Source organism: Lepisosteus oculatus, chromosome 14 (genome assembly GCF_040954835.1).
Source record: "Lepisosteus oculatus isolate fLepOcu1 chromosome 14, fLepOcu1.hap2, whole genome shotgun sequence".
Lineage (NCBI taxonomy): Eukaryota > Metazoa > Chordata > Actinopteri > Semionotiformes > Lepisosteidae > Lepisosteus > Lepisosteus oculatus.
The window spans coordinates 21,718,403-21,738,459 of NC_090709.1; the positions used below are offsets into that span (position 1 = coordinate 21,718,403).

Consider the following 20,057-nt stretch of genomic DNA (forward strand, 5'->3'; position numbering starts at 1 on the left):
ATTCACCTCATAAATATTGCTCGACTATGCCCTGTGTTATCACTAACTTTGACTGAAAATTTTTGTCTTCTCCCAAATTGACTACTGTAACGCTCTACTCTCTGGGGTTTCTAAATCCACATTGAACAAACTGCAGTATGTCTAAAATTCAGCAGCCAGAATCCTGACCAGGTCTAGTACAAATGATCACATTACTCCTATCCCGGAGTCCTTGCACTGGCTTCCTGTCAAGTTTCATATCGGCTTAAAAATCCTCCTGCTCACCTATAAGACTCTCCATGTCTTGTCTTGGCTTGGCTTGACACCTCCATGCTGGTCTGATATTATCACCCTACTCCCTACCTTGCAATCTTCGCTCTTCTAATTCTGTTCTCCTATCTGTCCCCCAAGGCTGTCTACATTGTATGGGTGACAGGGCCTTCTAATTTTATGCCCCAAGCTCTGGAACTCTCTCCCCAAGGATATCAGAGAGTCACCTTCTCTAAACTCCAAATCCAGACTCAAAAACATTTTCTTCAGAAGAGCCTTTATTTAACTGTTCTGTACCCCTCTGTTCCTACTTTACTTAGTACCACTGTCTACTGTCTCCTCTAACTGTGTATTCTCGTCATGCTAAGTTTGTGTATTTTTTGTTGTTGGCATTCTGTAAAATGCTTTGAGAAGCCACCTCTAAAGGTATAAAACTATAAAATAAAGTTTATTCTTATAAAGGTCTTGTCTTGTGTTTACAGATTCAGAGGCCAGTGCTCTTATTGAAGCTGGGGAAAGGGCTCCTCTTGAACTGCAGCACAGTGTGGAGATGCACAGGCTGATGCAGGAAACAGAGGTCACTGCCGCAGAAGGGAAAGAGGCACTGGACTCTGTGCCCATGATGAAGACAGAGCCTGAGAGTGAGACACCTGGGCTCTTAGTATGTGATGATTTTACAGAGAATATTAATAATCTGGACACAATCAATATTACACAAGGCTGTAATGAACTGGGCTGCATCTCTATACAAGAGCACAGTGAAAAACTGGATGTTTTAAATCTTACAGAGCAGGACATGGAGCCCAAGTTGATTGACCCTGCAGAGCAGCAGACTGATGTACCTGGTGAAGAGAACAGTACTGAGTCACAGCACACTGAGAAGAGTCAGTACAGGGAGGAGCAACAGCAGCTCCTACAGGGCTTGATAATAATTAGGCCTTGTTCTGTTCAAGTGGAGAGACTGTCATTGCAGAGTCTCAAACAATCATATGATCCCTTAGTATCTGATGACTTTACACACAGGTTTAATAATCTGGTTACTGAGAAAATCGTTGAAAGTTTTAATGAACTGGAGAGTATGTCTGTTCTTGGGCAAAGAGAGGATCAACTGAATGAACTGGACGGTTTTAGCCTCAGAGAGCTGGAGAAGGAGCCCCAGATGATTCACAGTGCTGTGCAGCACACTGAGGGACATAATGATGAAAACAAATCTCAGTTTCATCACACAGAGCAAGGCCATTCCATGGAGCATTTGCAGAATAAGAGACCCCAGCACGATCAGGGGATGAAGAAGAATCACTCAAGGCCTTGCTCAGATGGAGTGGACAAACTGCCATTATGGCACAGGGAGAAGCAGCGTTTCTGTCAGTCTAGCATTTCAAAACCCTATCAGCACCTTCACACAGGAGAGAGACCGTTCAGCTGTAGTCAGTGTGGGAAGAGTTTTAGTCAGTCAAGCCACTTAAAAACCCACCAGCGCATTCACACAGGAGAGAGACCTTTCAGCTGTAGTCAGTGTGGGAAGAGTTTTAGTCACTCGCACCTCTTAAAACGACATCAGCACATTCACACAGGAGAGAGACCATTCAGCTGCAGTGAGTGTGGGAAGAGTTTTAGTCAGTCAAGTAACTTAATTACCCACCAGCGCATTCACACAGGAGAGAGACCGTTCAGCTGCAGTCAGTGTGGGAAGAGTTTTAGTAAGTCAAGTCACTTAAAAACCCACCAGCGCATTCACACAGGAGAGAGACCGTTCAGCTGCAATCAGTGTGGGAAGAGTTTTAGTAAGTCAAGTCACTTAAAAACCCACCAGCGCATTCACACAGGAGAGAGACCGTTCAGCTGCAATCAGTGTGGGAAGAGTTTTAGTCAGTCAAGTAGTTTAAAAACCCACCAGCGCATTCACACAGGAGAGAGACCGTTCAGCTGCAATCAGTGTGGGAAGAGTTTTAGTCTGAAAAGCCACTTACAGTCACACCAGCGCATTCACACAGGAGAGAGACCTTTCAGCTGTAGTCAATGTGGGAAGAGTTTTAGTCACTCAAGTAGCTTAATAGTCCACCAGCGCATTCACACAGGACAGAGACCGTTGTAGCTTGAGTTTGCTGCTCCTTTGCCAGTCTCTCTCTCCCTCGTCTCAAGTGGTGCTGGACACAGAGAGGCCATTCCATTTGGTTCACATTTAAGGTGTTTTTCTAGCTGATAGAGTGTTCTGATAAGGAACAATTCCCAAAGCTGAGACACATCAACCACCCTAATTAATGGTCATCTCTGGTGCCTCACTGTCTGGGAGATTCCAAGGGAGAGTCTCATCCCAAGTGGTTTACACCCAAGGATGAGTGCATGGTTACTCATCCTCACACTGGGCACCAATAAATGTAGGCATCCTCTCACGAGGCACCAATAAATGTAGGGGTTTGTGCATTTACTGGGCCAATTGTTAATTGTTGCAGTAAGTCACAAAATGATTCTCGAATGCCCATGGAGCTTTCAACCAATGAGCGACCATAGTACCTCCAGGTAAAACTCCAGCTCCTCCTGGACATCCTCAGACTCAGCTCAGACAGTCACGTAAACGCCAATGTGTCCGAGTGTCAGGACTTTTCCTTGTTCTAAGAGTCAAGAACGGAGGTTGCCCGCCCATAACCAAAGGATCCACCCGAGGTTAGCCCAGCAGCAAGCCTCGTGAACCCACCGCGAACGCTCACCTGATCAACGAGTGAACTACGGTCGGAGCTGTGGACAGCTGAATATCAGTATTCAGGACTAGCGCTACATCAGGAACGAACCGGTCTTCTTCCTGTCTAAAGAGTGCGACTTGCTCGGATCTGTAGTCACTTTTCTGTGTGCAATCTCTCCTTTGTTTCAGCCAACACTAACTAGCCGGTCTTCAGAGAGCATCAGCAGCGCACAGCAACAGAAATCTCTCTTCTTCTTCTTCTCTCAAGTCGAACCAGCACTGCCTGGCACCGGCCGAGCCAGAGAGGGCCAGAGAGCACCGATTGGACGCAGCAACAGCCTGCTACTGCTTCTTTGCGTCTGCGGGAGATCTGAACCCCCACAGAGCAGACGAGTATTCAACATTCTGCATTACAGCTCGAGAATTCAATTGTTACCTCAACCTGAGTTGATATCAATTTAATTCCTATGAGTCATGTACTTGCTTTTGAGTATCTAATGTACAAGTTGTAACAAAGTTCATTTACAAAACGGTCTAAATGAATGATATATGGAATGTATGTCCATCTTGGTTTGTAACTCTTTGTGATTGAATACATACCTTTTGTATTCTGCTAACCCTCACTATAAGATCTATGCACATTTTATGTAATAATAAATGTACTCTCGTGTATTAGTATCCATGTGTATGTGCGTTGCTGAGTTATCCTGCTGGGTCGGTCTTCTAATAACCATCAAAGAATCATTTTGTGACTTACTGCTACAATTAATAATTGTCCTGGTAAATGCACAAGACACCTACATTTATTGGTGCCTCGTGAGAGGATGCCTTTTAAGTTCCTCCAGTCAGGACAGTAGGCTCTACTGTACACAGAGAGGGGTGGGGGTGTGGATTAAGCCGATACCCTGGCTTCTCTCCAGACACAGCTGTGTGAGCTCCTCCAGTAAGGACAGGAACCTCTTCTGTACACAGAGAGGGGTGGGAGGGGGAAACAAGCCGATACCCTGGCTTCTCTCCAGGCACAGCTGGGTGAGCTCCTCAAGTCAGGACAGGAGGCTCTGCTGTACACAGAGGGGGGTGGTAGGAGGGAACAAGCTGATACCCTGGCTTCTTTCCAGACGCAGCTGGATGGGCTCCTCTATTCAGGACAGGAGGCTCTACTGTACACAGAGAAGTACCGGGGTGTGGATCAAGCTGGTACTTTGGCATCTCTTCAGACACAGCTGGATGAGGTCCTCCAGTCAGGACAGGAGGTTCTACTGTAAACAGAGAGGGGCGGGAGAAGGGAACAAGCTGATACCTGTTTGTCCTTATCCAGTGCAGGACAAGCCAACACAAGGGAGCACATTTGTGAACATCCAGCCACGCATTGATTTCGAAAGAAGCTCCTTTCCAAAGAATTGCAAATGAACGATCCCGCTCAGGGGACACGGAACCCCCGCCAAACAGCTTCAAGTAGCGTGTCAGGTGCCATTGCTTTAGCTTATGGCCACACCACCCTGAACATGTCTGATCTTAGAAGCTAAGCAGGGTCAGGTCTGATTAGTACTTGGATGGGAGACCACCTGGGAATACCAGGTGCTGTAAGCTCTTGCTCTCTCAGCCAGCAGAGGTCGCCATTGGTGCCGTAGGCTTTGGGAGGAAACCCTGAAGTATGGACATTTAACACTTACAAGAAAAGTGATCTATAGCCTCATTTTTGAGATGTTTTGTGTGTGACTCATACATATAAAAAAAAAGTTTGTAAAACGAATATCGAAGCTGCCTCTAAATCTGCAAATGAAGATCAGTCAATAAACCACTTGTTTATGTATAACTATACATATATTCACTTATTACTGATTTCATTAATTGAGCACGGATGCAATAGAGGTACAGCCATTCACTGTTTGACATGTCTGTACTGGTACAGAACCTAGCAATCAGAAAACGGGTGAAACTGTCTTTAGAATTAGCATACAGTACCGAGGCCCCCCATGACCAAATAAAGGCTAATCTCGATAATCATCCTAAATAATGCAAACTACAGCAAAAAGACTCACTTTGAAAAGGGAATGAATGTCCGGAAGGAGTAGTGTAACCAGCTTGAATTGCTTCTCTGGACCTATAAGTAAAAGAAACAGAGAACTAGTAGCGTCATCGATTCCTTTCAAACTGGGACCCTTTAGCAAGCACATGATTCGTGGTGTCGTAAATCTTCTGTATCTGATGTTGGACCAAGCACATCAGGGGAGAGTGCGAACGCAGTCCCCCACAACCACAAGCATCTTGAGATACTGTCCTATGCCCTCTATTTCCCACAGATTTTCTGCTTTCGTGCAAACACGTCAGGAGGAAGTTTGTCAGGAGAGATGCCGTATATAACGAAAGCAGCGGTCAGGGAAAATTGGGGCGAGAGAACTTGCAACCAGTGTTCAAACTGGGCCCAGAAGGTCTTAGCAAAAAAGCAGGACCACAGGAGATGGGTCACAGTCTCCTCCTCACCGCAGCCCACCCAAACGCAGCGAGGGCTGGGGGTGAGGCCCTACGGTACAAGAAAGTTCGCACCGGTAAGCACTGGTGGATGACATTTCAGGCTACGTCTCTGTGAATGTTGCACAGAAACTTAGAGAAGTGTTTCCACACCTTCCTTGTTTGGGCTGATGTTAAAATGCTCACATGGGTCTGCCTATTCTTCTGGGGTGCAATGAAATCTTCCAGTTTTTGGACGCTGACATCTCGGAGGGGAATATGGCCAATTGGGTGAGATCTTACAAAACTTTTAACTGTCCCATAAATTGCAGGGCATGTGTCAGAGAGTGTGACATCCAGCTTGGGTCTGACACCCCACACTCTGAACACCTCCCTACCTACCCAGAGCCTGGCAAAATAAGTCCAGGTACTCTCCAGGCGCTGTTGCAAAGCCTCTCAGCACAGAGGCCAGGAAAATGCACAGCAGCTTCATAGCAATATCTGGGACTGACTTCCCCCCTGAGAGTAGCGGCCTGTACATTATTTCTCTTCTGAGTCTTTCCTGCTTCCCACCCCATAGAAATTGAAACATCAATCTCCTCAGCACCGCCGCAACACGGTGTGGGATTGGGAAGGTAGAAGCCAGAAAATTCAAGACAGGCAAGAGCTCGGCTTTGATGACCAGCACCTTCCCTGTCATGGTGAGGTCTCGGTCCTTCCATTGCATCAGTTTTTTGTTTAAGATTGGCAATTTGTTCTGCCAATTTACTGTTCCCATCTCTTCTCCAAAATACACCTTAATTCTGTTCTCTTGCAGGCTGAGATCATGTCCTTCTTTTGGCTCCCTCCAGTTCTGATAAAAAATCTCACTCTTAGATTTGTTAATTTTTGCAGAGGAAGCCAAAGAGAAACGATCACAGCACTGCAGAGCTCTGCTAATTGAGGCATTGTCAGAGAGGAGCAGGGTGACGTCATCCATGTATAGAGATGTGTTTACCTCTCCTCCCCCACTTCCAGGCACTGGTATCCCATTAATGGCCTGATCCTGGCGCAAGGCACAGGCTAAGGGCTCCATAGCCAAAACGAATAACAAGGGGGATAATGGGCAGCCCTGCCTCACCCCTGAACAGACTTCAAAGGGGCGTGATCTATTGCCATTAACCATTACTCTGCTGTTGCTACCTGTGTACAGCAGGTTAATCCACTTTCTCATGATGGGGCCAAACTTCATGTGCTCAAGTACCGATATTAAGTACTGCCGGTTTAGGCGGTCAAAGGCCTTTTCTAGGTCTACACCTAAAATGCACAGAGGGAGGGAGCGATCCTCTGAGTACAGACAGACATCCCTCAACAAGACCAGGTTGTCGCTCATCAGGCGTCCTGCTATCCCACAAGTCTGTTCTTTCCCTACCAGTGAGGCCACTACATTTTGTAGGCGCAGGAAAAGGGCTTTGGACAGGATCTTAGTGTCCACGCCTAACAGGCTGAGGGGTCTCCAGTTCTTTATGTCATTCTTTGCTCCTTTCTTAAACAAGAGAGAGATAGTGCCTTCTCTTAAGGAGTCAGGCAGCAATTCTGTCTTATAGCTTTCCTCGAATAGGAGCAGTAGCGGATCCTGAAGCAGATCCCAAAAGGTGCAATAAAATTCTTTAGGGAGCCCGTCAGCACCCGGAGTTTTTCCCTTCTGTAAGCTCTCCATAGCCTGTCTCAGCTCTTCTACTGTCAAAACCCTCTCAAGTACTTCCCTATCTTCTTCACTCAAAACGTTTTCTAGCTTTGAGGTAAAAAAATGAATTTCTTCATCCTTTACCTCTGTAGCGCTGTACAGTCTTGAGTAGAAGGCCTCGGTGCAGGAGAGGATAGCACTCGGCTCTGTTCTCTCTCGTCCCTCCTCATCAACTACACTTTCCATGACAGACTTGGAGCCTACCACTTTCCTGAAAAAGAAGCGAGTACACTTCTCATTTCCTTCCAAGAACTGCACTCTGCTTCTTAACAGCACTCCTCGACTACTTTCTTCGGCTATGCTCCGGATGTCCTTTTTTAAAAGGGTGATATCCTCAAGCACATCGAAGCCACTGTGCAGCATCGTGTAGAGACGCTGCAGCTGCCTGTTTCCTGGCTAGCACTCCTCTCCGTCTGGCAGCAGGCTTCCTTCCCTCAGCCATGAAAAAGGCCCTTGTCTTCACCTTCACCTCCTCCCACCACTCTCCTACTGACCCATACAGAAACTGCAAGGACAGCCACTTTGATGGTTTCTCCTTGTAGCGGGATACTACCCCCTCGTTCTCTAGCAGCTTTGTGTTGAGTTTCCAGAGGCCTGGGCCAAAGACAGTCCCGCCCTGGAGTTCCACTCTACACCCTAAAGCCTGATGATCTGAGAAGAAGACAGGCTGAAGAGTGACCCCAACAACTTTCACTCTCTCCGAGACAAAGCAATAGTCAATTCTGGAACTGATATTCCTCCCTGACCATGTATATCCTGCTGTTGTGGGATATATAGATCTATATGTGTCAGAGAGTTTAAAGTCTAGAACTAAGTTTTGCAGGGCCAGTGAGCTGGAATCCAATTTTATCGGAAAGCTAGACTGCCTATCTGTGTGCTCTAAGATACAATTAAAATCCCCTCCCACTATCACGTCTGTGCTACATAACAATAGGGGAGAGAGTGCCTTGAGTAGCTCCACCCTTCCTCCCACGTCAGTAGGACAATACACATTGATTAGATGCAGGTTAATGGTCCCCCATTCAACATCCACACACAGCAACCTGCCATCTATGACCCTCTGAATACTTTTCAATTTGAATGCCCATCCTTTGAAAAGAATGGCCATGTCAGAGGCTCTGTTGTTATTGTCCCCTGTCCAAACAGAAGGCCCTTTATCCCACCTATCTTCAAAGCTTTTGAACCTCTCTTGATAGGCTAATGCACACTCCTGCAACATGAACACATCCCCCTCTCTCTGCTGGAGGTAATCAAAGACAGACTGGCATTTAACTCTGTCATTGATACCTCTGGTGTTAAGAGAAATTATGTTTAGAGCCATATTACATAAGAAGGTGGAACCAGTCTTTACAAAACACATTTCTATTCTGTCTCACCTGTTACCTTCTCTTTTTCTTTTTCTTCTTACCAATTTCCTGCCAGCCATCCTCTGAATGAGCCTTCATCAGGGCGGCAGCAGTAAAAGCGTTCACGGAGTCCATTTCAAGGAAGGGGGTAGAGGGAGGGGTGGAGGGGTTCCAGCTGTCCCCATCGCCATGCTCTCCTTCCTCCTCGCTTGGGGAGAAAACAGAGTCATTTTTCCTTTTCCTCAAGTCCAGCTCCTGGGAGCACTGAGGGGAAAGGGGTGCAGCCGATGCACCAGTCTCCTCTTCCCCCTCACCCACCAGCTGTTGCAGATCCTCCGTGATGGACTGGATGGAGGAGAGGAGGGCATCTGTAGCACTTGCAGAGTCTGAGAATAGCAGCTCTGCTGAATCCTGGGTATCCTCGCTGGACCCGCTCCACCGGGGGGCCCCACACTGGCCCTCGTTCTGAGGAGCAGGAGTGGGGGAGGGGTCCTCGCTGTTCTCGGGGGTTTTCAAACCCTCGTTCTTGTCTGGTGCAGTCTGCGGTTGTAGGGGCGTAGTGCTTTTCTCTTCCACCGGCCCTGGAGCCACAGCAGGACTGATCCTGGCTGGAGGCTGAAAGCCTTTGTCCAACAAGGGTTCTTTGTTTGACTTGTTGTTTGCTTTGGATTTTCGGGCCGGTTTGGCTGAAACAAGCACTGCCTCATCCTTTCTCATTTTGAGTTTATTGGCGTAGGCGTGAGGGCAGTTCTTAAAAACGTGTCCTTCCGAGCCACATAAATTGCACTTTGGCAGCATTGAACTGTCAGAGGCTAAATGTCCCTGTTTGCCACAGGTCTTGCAGCATTTCACAGTGCAGGACGATGCCAGGAGTCCCACAGCACCACAGCGCCGACACACCTTTGGTTGTCCCACATAAAAAACATAGCCATTGCAGGCGCCCAGCCGGATTGTAGAGGGCAGGTGCCTTAAGCCTCCATTTACATTGTCCGGTAGCAAGCGAACCTCGAATTTCCTTGCTCCTGTTTTTATACCGTCAACATCTCTAACCTCAGTTCCATGGTGGACGGTGCAGTACTGGTTAAGCCAGGTGTGAATGTCCTCCGTCTTTGCCAGTTCCGAGAACATAATAACATGCACCGTTTTCCTCTCTCTCTGTGTCAGAGGCTGCAAGTTGATCTTCTCAAGGGCAGGAACTTTCCCTCTTTGTACCTCAAACACATCCACACATTGTTCAAACAGAGAATAGGTAGCAAAAACAATCTCAAATGCTTTCTGACCTGGGAGAGCGAAGATGAAATCCAAGTGCCGAGGTTCCTTCTGCAACACTTTTCTGCTGAACTGCATACGGTCCATGAAGAGGTCATCCAAAAGCTCAAAACGCACAGCATTCTTGCGGGATCCAAAGGTTGCCATTTCGAAAACTGAAAAACAAACACTGCTTCCACAAAACAAGAAAACAATCCAACTACTCCACCTACAGGCTGATCAAGGTACCACCCCTGCCAGGTAAGTATGAGCTGTACAAGCCCCTGCAAGCGGCCCGCACCCACAGCACAAAGCGCGCAGCCTACGCCTGCTCCTCCCCCCGCACACCACCGCCTCCTGCTGGGCCCACTCTTTCGCACACTCACACGCCACACTAACACTCAAAAGGGTGGGCAAAATGAGAAAACGAGCGCGCCGTTTCCTACACATCTGCAGACCTCCTTGAATGTCTGGCGCTGGGCATGCCCCGCTCTCCTCCACCTTATCTTATCACGTGTGACCACCGACAATGGCCACAATGCCGGGGAATGGCACCTGTAAAGTGTTAATTGGGGCACAGGAACAGCCCGTCTCGTCTCGGGGGCCGGCTTCAAAGACAATACAGCAAACACAGCGGGGCGGGGGAATTCAGGTACATTCAGCTCCGGCGGGAATGAGTCATTTGTTGGTCTTTTCAAGTGCTGGGAGCCGAGTAATCCTTCGCTTGTATCGTTTCTCCCCGGTGACTAGATCACTAGATCTGACTGGGACCAGTAGGGAGCGCTCACCCTGCGGTCTGTGTGGCTTTCTTATGCCCCAGCATCCTGATGGCGACACTCTGCTGCACAAACAGGCGCCGTCCTTCGGGGGAGGCATAAAACCGAGGTTCTGACCCTCCTTGGCCATTAAGAAATCCGAGGGCGTCTCTCAAAAAGAGACTCCGGGGGTGTCTCTCTGGTGTTAGTGTTCCCCTTTACCAATCAGTCGGGGTCTCCTCCTAATCCCCGTCTCATATGTAACAATCAATGACGAGGCCCCCCTGTCCCGCGATATTGTATTTGTCTCCTGGCCGCTGGCTGGCGCCGTGAGATTTAGTACTCGCGCAAGAGACCGGGGGCAGAGCGCGAACGCGGTTCCCCGCCCCCCACAAAGTGTGCGCTCCAGGTTCCCTCTCAGGGCTCTGCAACACAGCGGAAAGGCAGCGAGAAGGAGCCTCTTGCTCTGACGCCGCAAGGCCACAAGAGGGCGGAGGCGCCGCGCGCCCGGCCGATGTGTTGGACTGGTGCGCTTTATGTGCTGAAATAAACATGCGACAGCCCAGAAATGTTTTCAGAGTGCTGTGCACTGGAGGTTTTTGTCTTGTGAAGACTTGCCTTGTGCTCCTCCATGCAGTTTGTTTGTTCTCCTCCAGTACGGGACAAGCCAACACAAGGGAGCACATTCGCCAACATCCAGGTACGCAATGCGATTTGGAAAGAGGCTCCTTTCCAAAGAGTTGCACACGAACGATCCTTCAGTCCCACTCGGGGGGCACAGAGCCCCAGCCACACACAGCTTCAAGTAGCGAGTTAGGCGCCAAGGCTTTTGCTTGCGGCCACACCACCCTGAATGTGCCCAATCTCTTCTGATCTTGGAAGCTAAGCAGGGTTGGGCCTGAATAGTACTTGGATGGGAGACTTCCTGGGAATACCAGGTGCTGCAAGCTTTTGCTCTCTCGGCCAGCAGGGGTCGCCGTTGGTGCCGTAGGATTTGGGAAGAAAACCTGGAGGATGGAAAGGTGATCTATAGCCTCATCTCTAGAGATGTTTTGTTGCTATGGCATGTGTGTGACCCAAAAAAAAAAAAAACCCGTTTGTAAAACGCATATCGAAGCTGCCTCTAAATCTGCAAATGAAGAAGAGTCGATAAACCACTTGTTTATCGTATAACTATACATATATTCATTTATTACTGATTTCATTCATTGAGCACAGATACAATAGAGGTACAGCAATTCACTGTTTGACATGTCTGCACTGGTACAGAACCTAGCAATCAGAAAAGGGGTGAAACTGTCTTTAGAATTAGCATACAGTACCGAGGCCCCCATGACCAAATAAATTGGCCTTAATAATGCAGACTACAGCAAAACGACTGACTTTGAAAAGGGAATGAATGTCCGGAAGGAGTAGTGTAACCAGCTTGAAATGCTTCTCCGGACCTCTAACTAAAAGAAACTGGGAACCAGCAGTGGCTTTCGAACTGGGATCCTATCGCAGCACGTGGTGTCATAACTCTTCCGTATCCGATATTGGACCAAGCACATCAGGGGAGAGCGCGAACGCAGTCCCCCACTACCAGAAATTATGCAGTCGAGATTCCCACATTTGGGGAATTCGCAGGGGTCAGCACAGCCGGAGTGCAATGGCCGAGCCTCGCCCTGGGTGAATCGATTTTTTAAGAACTTTATTTTCTTTTCACAAAAAAATACAGGACATCACAAATTAGAAAGCTTTACATTAATATACATACTTAAAACAGTATATATGATCACATCTCATTACATTTTGACACGGTACCAGTTACATAGCAACAATTTCTTTTTTTCTGGTGTAAATCACATTCTTTACTTAAACATGATAATGTTTTTCACAGTTTCTTGAGATATTGACCTATGCTCTCTATTTCCCACAGATTTTCTGCTTCCTCCCTCCTTTCTCTCCACAGATCTCTGAGGTAATAGTTCTCTTGGGTGATGAACAGGGCCAGGCTACCTGCTGCCTTGACTGGGACCTCGATGCCTTTGAACAGCCCCATGTTCCTCACTCTCCACAGGGCGTCTTTCCCACTGTTCACCACGGCCCAGATCCTGTCAAACAAGTCAGGAGGAAGTTTGACAGGAGAGATGCCGTTGTAGCGGCAATGCTTGTTAATAAGACAGAATTAAGCGGTGGTATGCTGTCCTAAATGAGGCCCCATCTCACCTTCCATCTCTGTGGTGCAGCCACAGAGAAAGTATTCATGCAGGCTGATTTAAGATGTTTTCTTTTGATAAGGGACAGCTCCCAGATGGGGATGCACTTAGCTAAGCCTGGCTATCATGATCAATGGTCATCCATTGGCGCCTATCTGTCTAGGGAGTGCCAAATGGACATCTGGACTGCATTCCAAAGTGTTAAGAGTAAGTGACTCATATCTCACGCAGGGCGTGGTAATACCACGTGGGTCTCCAATGCCCGCCAAACTCTCAACCAATCAGCACACACCTGTGTCTTGGTCAAAAAGTGAGCGCAAGCTCAGATCGGGGCTCTCCTTGGCCATTGTCGCACATCCTCAGAGACAATCATGTGACAACTGCTGTTGTCTGCAAAGGGACTTGAACTTTGTTATAAGCGCAAGGCCGAGGATCCCGTACGTACTCAGAATTCAGAAAGCTTTTAAGCGCAGGAGGCGCCCTATCCCCGCTCGCTCGCTCACTCCCCTGTTCACACGTGCAGTGCGGCTTGTCCGTCTGTTTATTTGTCAGCTTTGGCGAGACACGGGTGCTTGTGTATTAGCGTGAGTGTTTTTTATTCTGATCATGAACAGTTTAACAAGTCCGCAAAGGATCGAGGAAAGGTTTATCGCCAGCTGAAAAGAGACACAGCGCTTCGGCTGTGGAGACTTGTTTGGCTGGCGTTCGGAGAGTCGCGTTTTTCAGAATTGTATTGAGATCGTTTTCCACAGAGCTCAGATGTCAAAGCACAGCAGCAGCTCTCCACAGCGATCCTCTATAGCGCCCTTTCTCCCGCAGCTCCGTCCTCATTGGAAGGAAGCAAGAGTGAAAGGCTGAAGTGAAATAGAGCGGGGACGAAGGCAGTGAAGAGAGAGAACGTGGGAAGAAGAGAACAACGCAAGGGAAAAAAAGCAGCGTCGTAAAAGAGGTGACGGAGCTGTCCTCTCAATAACATGGGTGCCAGCGAGCCTTGCTCTCGCTTACGGACACACCCCCTTGAGCACGCCTGATCTCGTCTGATCTCGGAAGCTAAACAGGGATGGGCCTGGTAAGTACTTGGATGGGAGACCGCCTGGGAATGCCAGGTGCTGTAAGCTTTTAAGCGCAGGAGGCGCCCTATCCCCGCTCGCTCGCTCACTCCCCTGTTCACACGTGCAGTGCGGCTTGTCCGTCTGTTTATTTGTCAGCTTTGGCGAGACACGGGTGCTTGTGTATTAGCGTGAGCGTTTTTTATTCTGATCAGGAACAGTTTTACAAGTCCGCAAAGGATCGAGGAAAGGTTTATCGCCAGCTGAAAAGAGACACAGCGCTTCGGCTGTGGAGACTTGTTCGGCTGGCGTTCGGAGAGTCGCGTTTTTCAGAATTGTATTGAGATCGTTTTCCACAGAGCTCAGATGTCAAAGCTCAGCAGCAGCTCTCCACAGCGATCCTCTATAGCGCCCTTTCTCCCGCAGCTCCGTCCTCATTGGAAGGAAGCAAGAGTGAAAGGCTGAAGTGAAATAGAGCGGGGACGAAGGCAGTGAAGAGAGAGAACGTGGGAAGAAGAGAAAAACGCAAGGGAAAAAAAGCAGCGTCGTAAAAGAGGTGACGGAGCTGCCCTCTCAATAAGAAGGGTGCCAGCGAGCCTTGCTCTTGCTTACGGCCACACCCCCTTGAGCACGCCTGATCTTGTCTGATCCTGGAAGCTAAACAGGGATGGGCCTGATTAGTACTTGGACGGGAGACTGCCTGGGAATACCAGGTGCTGTAAGCTTTTAAGCGCAGGAGGCGCCCTATCCCCGCTCGCTCGCTCATTCCCCTGTTCACACGTGCAGTGCGGCTTGTCCGTCTGTTTATTTGTCAGCTTTGGCGAGACACGGGTGCTTGTGTATTAGCGTGAGCGTTTTTTATTCTGATCATGAACAGTTTAACAAGTCCGCAAAGGATCGAGGAAAGGTTTATCGCCAGCTGAAAAGAGACACAGCGCTTCGGCTGTGGAGATTTGTTCGGCTGGCGTTCGGAGAGTCGCGTTTTTCAGAATTGTATTGAGATCGTTTTCCACAGAGCTCAGATGTCAAAGCACAGCAGCAGCTCTCCACAGCGATCCTCTATAGCGCCCTTTCTCCCGCAGCTCCATCCTCATTGGAAGGAAGCAAGAGTGAAAGGCTGAAGTGAAATAGAGTGGGGACGAAGGCAGTGAAGAGAGAGAACGTGGGAAGAAGAGAAAAACGCAAGGGAAAAAAAGCAGCGTCGTAAAAGAGGTGACGGAGCTGTCCTCTCAATAAGAAGGGTGCCAGCGAGCCTTGCTCTCGCTTACGGCCACACCCCCTTGAGCACGCCTGATCTCGTCTGATCTCGGAAGCTAAACAGGGATGGGCCTGGTTAGTACTTGGATGGGAGACCGCCTGGGAATACCAGGTGCTGTAAGCTTTTAAGCGCTTGAGGCGCCCTACCCCCGCTCGCTCGCTCATTCCCCTGTTCACACGTGCAGTGCGGCTTGTCCGTCTGTTTATTTGTCAGCTTTGGCGAGACACGGGTGCTTGTGTATTAGCGTGAGCGTTTTTTATTCTGATCAGGAACAGTTTAACAAGTCCGCAAAGGATCGAGGAAAGGTTTATCGCCAGCTGAAAAGAGACACAGCGCTTCGGCTGTGGAGACTTGTTCGGCTGGCGTTCGGAGAGTCGCGTTTTTCAGAATTGTATTGAGATCGTTTTCCACAGAGCTCAGATGTCAAAGCACAGCAGCAGCTCTCCACAGCGATCCTCTATAGCGCCCTTTCTCCCGCAGCTCCGTCCTCATTGGAAGGAAGCAAGAGTGAAAGGCTGAAGTGAAATAGAGCGGGGACGAAGGCAGTGAAGAGAGAGAACGTGGGAAGAAGAGAAAAACGCAAGGGAAAAAAAGCAGCGTCGTAAAAGAGGTGACGGAGATGTCCTCTCAATAAGAAGGGTGCCAGCAAGCCTTGCTCTTGCTTACGGCCACACCCCCTTGAGCACGCCTGATCTCGTCTGATCTCGGAAGCTAAACAGGGATGGGCCTGGTTAGTACTTGGATGGGAGACCGCCTGGGAATACCAGGTGCTGTAAGCTTTTAAGCGCAGGAGGCGCCCTATCCCCGCTCGCTCGCTCATTCCCCTGTTCATACGTGCAGTGCGGCTTGTCCGTCTGTTTATTTGTCAGCTTTGGCGAGACACGGGTGCTTGTGTATTAGCGTGAGCGTTTTTTATTCTGATCAGGAACAGTTTAACAAGTCCGCAAAGGATCGAGGAAAGGTTTATCGCCAGCTGAAAAGAGACACAGCGCTTCGGCTGTGGAGACTTGTTCGGCTGGCGTTCGGAGAGTCGCGTTTTTCAGAATTGTATTGAGATCGTTTTCCACAGAGCTCAGATGTCAAAGCACAGCAGCAGCTCTCCACAGCGATCCTCTATAGCGCCCTTTCTCCCGCAGCTCCGTCCTCATTGGAAGGAAGCAAGAGTGAAAGGCTGAAGTGAAATAGAGCGGGGACGAAGGCAGTGAAGAGAGAGAACGTGGGAAGAAGAGAAAAACGCAAGGGAAAAAAAGCAGCGTCGTAAAAGAGGTGACGGAGCTGTCCTCTCAATAAGAAGGGTGCCAGCGAGCCTTGCTCTCGCTTACGGCCACACCCCCTTGAGCACGCCTGATCTCGTCTGATCTCGGAAGCTAAACAGGGATGGGCCTGGTTAGTACTTGGATGGGAGACCGCCTGGGAATACCAGGTGCTGTAAGCTTTTAAGCGCAGGAGGCGCCCTATCCCCGCGCGCTCGCTCATTCCCCTGTTCACACGTGCAGTGCGGCTTGTCCGTCTGTTTATTTGTCAGCTTTGGCGAGACACGGGTGCTTGTGTATTAGCGTGAGCGTTTTTTATTCTGATCATGAACAGTTTAACAAGTCCGCAAAGGATCGAGGAAAGGTTTATCGCCAGCTGAAAAGAGACACAGCGCTTCGGCTGTGGAGACTTTATTAATAAGGCCCCTCAGTAGTTGAGATCTCTGTTATTCCCATCTAGAAACATGCAATCAGCATGTTATTGCTGAAGCAATAGTCACAACATTATTCCACACCTGGGTGAGATGCGGGTTATGATGACAGTCATGCTTTCTACACCTTATACTGAGCTCAGAAATGGACCAAGCGGACATCTCACGAGCAGATCCCTCCGCGTATAAGAAAGGCAACTTGTCTCAGCAAAAATACAAAAAGGCAAAAACCCCACACTTGGAATGCAAACGTACCCTAAAAAGGAAACACGGTTTTAAAACGAACTTGATTTTCCCCTGGAGAAACCTTTTTATGGACACACATCGCATCTATTACACATGTAGAACTAAATATAAAGATAAAACTTAATATAAGAAGTCATGACATATCACACATGACGAAGTCTGGTCCAGAATAAACAGTTTACACTGACCCACCTTTATTTACCCTGGTCACTCACTTCTATTAACTGTTTAACTGGGTAACAAATTAATATTTGTTTCAATTTGGGATCTACACCTGGGAGCCCTGAAATGTTGGCCAGAGGGGAGAAGCTGATATTCAGACGTGAGAATATATTAAAATAAAGGATCTGATGTTGTTTTTCACCTGTCTAATCAAAGCTTGTTCAAAAATTATCTGATTATAGGACACACGAGTTTATAATCATACTCATTCCACTTTTTAACCCCGTATATATGCACAATATGAAACGTATATACACTAAATCTCACGTGTGACTCCCATAATATACATTTCTTTACGAAAATTAGGAACACTTACTACAATTATCAACCCCCCATGACGAGGCAATATTTCATACCTTTGTTTCTTTGTGGGTTCAAAGTTCTGTCCTGTCGTTTCACACGTAATGTTTTGGTAGTTATCTCAATTTTCCTTTGCAATTATCTCCAAGATCATCATCAACTTTTTGTAAAACGCTATGCACAACTGATATTTAAAGAAAGTCCTGTACCAAAACGTCTTCGTAGGGAAAGACAACTTTTTTTCCTTACGTTAGTCGCTACACGGTTACTCAAAAAATCCATTCACCGCCTTTAAAAAAAAGTTTCGTTTTTTATTGTGGTTCACTGACATTTCTGTCACAATTCTGAGGGACCCCAAATAAAATTCACTTGCCGGTATAAAGACGCCGGCGAGGATAAGACAGGTATCGAGCCACCTGCGTATCTAGCGGACGTTTAAAATAAAAAAATGGCGTGTAATGTTGCGAAGGGCTACTGTTTTTTTTATAGTTTGTCGATTGTAAGGGACGTGGGCCGCGACAGAAATACTGGACGGGGTGGGAAAAGGTTTATTGATGGTTTATTGTACCGCAACGGTCACAATTGACTCACCAGCAAAGATGGCGCAGAGGCCACATCGGCTCCCTTCCCGCCCCCCTCGCACCGAAGCTCGAGCTGCGGAGCGCGACGCCAAACCGCCAGTCCACGGGCGCGGGCGCCGGACATAGACGTCATAAACCCTTCCGAGGCACAGGAATTATAGATCACTGTAGTTTCTTCTGGACCCGGGTTAGGGACAGTGTGCCCTCCGTGAGAGTCTTCTGAGGAAGCCAGTGTCTCATGGGTGTCCAGGCTTGGTACCATCTGTCCATCACAGGACACACAGACACACACACTCACACACCCTGGACAGGACACCAGTCCATCACAGGACACACACACACTCACTCACACACCCTGGACAGGACACCAGTCCATCACAGGACATACACACACCCTAGATAGGACACCAGTCCATCACAGGACACACACACTCACACACCCTGGACAGGACACCAGTCACTCACAGGATACACACACACACTCACACACCCTGAACAGGACACCAGTCCCTCACAGGACACACACACACAACCTGGATAGGACACCAGTCCCTCACAGGACTCTCAGACACACACACTCACACACCCTGGACAGGAACCAGTCCATCACATGACAAACACACATTCACTCACACACCCTGGACAGGACAGCACTCCATCATAGGACACACACACACCAGGGCCAGTTTTCCCAGAAGCCAATTAGCCCAAAAGCCTGTCTTTGGACCCGAAGAACACAGGGAGAACATGCAGACTCCACACAGACAGCCCCCCCCCCCCCCCCGGGTCCAGACCCGAGCCCGGAGCCCCCCCGCGCTGAACCCCTCCGTACAGACGGCCGCACACAGCTCCGTTGTTCCCGATTCCCGAGGTGATCTGTTAAAAGACGCCAGTGTGTTGCCTCCAGGTGACATTTCCTACTGGAGTCAGGACAGGAGGCTCTTCTGTACACAGAAGGGGATGGGGGTGGGGAACAAGCCGCCCAGCCCTGTGGTTGAAGCCGATACCCCGGCTTCTCTCCAGACACAGCTGGGTGAGCTCCTCCAGTCAGTACAGGGGGCTCTACTGTACACAGAGGGTGGCGGGGGTGTGGAACAACTCCTTTGTTCGGGGCCTTGGGGCATTCTTGTTGTGAAAGGCGCTATATAAAAAAAACTGAATTGAAATTGAATCTTACAGGTTTGGGTTTTTCAGAGATCTTGTCAGAGATCTTGTCTGACGTGCCCGTTTCAAAAACGTAACGACACTCCTCACGTCCGAGCGCCGCCGGTCTGTGACGTAACGTATCCTTACACAACCATGACGGTTTCATCATGGACAGCACGAAAGCCCGAAAAGTGGTTGACGTTTTAATTTGGCAACGCCACGATGGATCCCAGTTTTTTTTTTTTATTTTGGAGGCCAAAAAGGACAAAAAAGGAAACGTCCGGAGTGGATCGATGGTCATCTCTGCGGTTGTTCTGATGTTCTGAAAAAACAAAACAAAAAAAAAAACGGCTCGCTTGCCCGGTCGTGTAGTGTTTCCACACCCCACGCAAATCAACTTCTCTTCGCCCCCGGGGGCTCGTCGCCCGCAGCACCCCTCTCACGTGATAGGGGCTTCCCCCGGCTGTGACGTACTTACCCTACCCCCTTCCGCCAACGTCATACCGAAGGTCGCGCTTCGGGCCGCGGCGATGTTGACGGACTGTCTTGTAGCGTGAGAAGGGTTTAAATTTCGACTTAAGGAGTTGGCCATCGTTATATTTCGCGAGGTATCATACGGGGGGAAAAAGAACATTTATATTTATCAACCTACTAGTAATACTGGGTGGATGTCACGTTCCCCAAAGTTCAGTGCCTCTCTCTAATAAAGTAGAAACGTGACATTGAACTCCGTTCGAAACAGGAGAAATCACCAGGACACGATACAACTGACGTCCGGAAAAGAAAAAAAGAACTCCTATTCCCATTTGTAATGACCCCGTAGTGTTTTTCCCGGTGTGCGCTCATCTTTCGGAGACCCGTTTCTCTCTGGTGTTTTGCTGTTGGAATAAATGCCGAGGTGACCCTTCTGTGTGGAGT

At 48.6% G+C, this 20,057-nt stretch overlaps 1 protein-coding gene, 5 non-coding genes and 3 pseudogenes across 6 annotated transcripts in view; 7 read left to right on the top strand and 2 right to left on the bottom strand.

The window, feature by feature from the left end:
- The window catches only part of LOC138242777 (zinc finger protein 271-like), a 362,720-nt gene that overhangs the window by 221,814 nt on the left and 120,849 nt on the right, over positions 1-20,057 (bottom strand). The window lies entirely within an intron of this gene.
- Positions 4,411-4,519, top strand: LOC138219209 (5S ribosomal RNA; annotated as a pseudogene).
- Positions 11,287-11,405, top strand: LOC138245027 (5S ribosomal RNA). The gene has a single exon (XR_011193643.1). It is a non-coding gene; the product is annotated as a 5S ribosomal RNA (ribosomal RNA).
- LOC138243541 (U1 spliceosomal RNA) lies at positions 12,006-12,170 on the bottom strand. The gene has a single exon (XR_011192196.1). It is a non-coding gene; the product is annotated as a U1 spliceosomal RNA (small nuclear RNA).
- LOC138217924 (5S ribosomal RNA) lies at positions 13,653-13,771 on the top strand (annotated as a pseudogene).
- Positions 14,309-14,427, top strand: LOC138219049 (5S ribosomal RNA; annotated as a pseudogene).
- Positions 14,965-15,083, top strand: LOC138244094 (5S ribosomal RNA). Its single transcript, XR_011192708.1, has one exon. It is a non-coding gene; the product is annotated as a 5S ribosomal RNA (ribosomal RNA).
- On the top strand, positions 15,621-15,739 carry LOC138244096 (5S ribosomal RNA). Its single transcript, XR_011192710.1, has one exon. It is a non-coding gene; the product is annotated as a 5S ribosomal RNA (ribosomal RNA).
- Positions 16,277-16,395, top strand: LOC138244097 (5S ribosomal RNA). The gene has a single exon (XR_011192711.1). It is a non-coding gene; the product is annotated as a 5S ribosomal RNA (ribosomal RNA).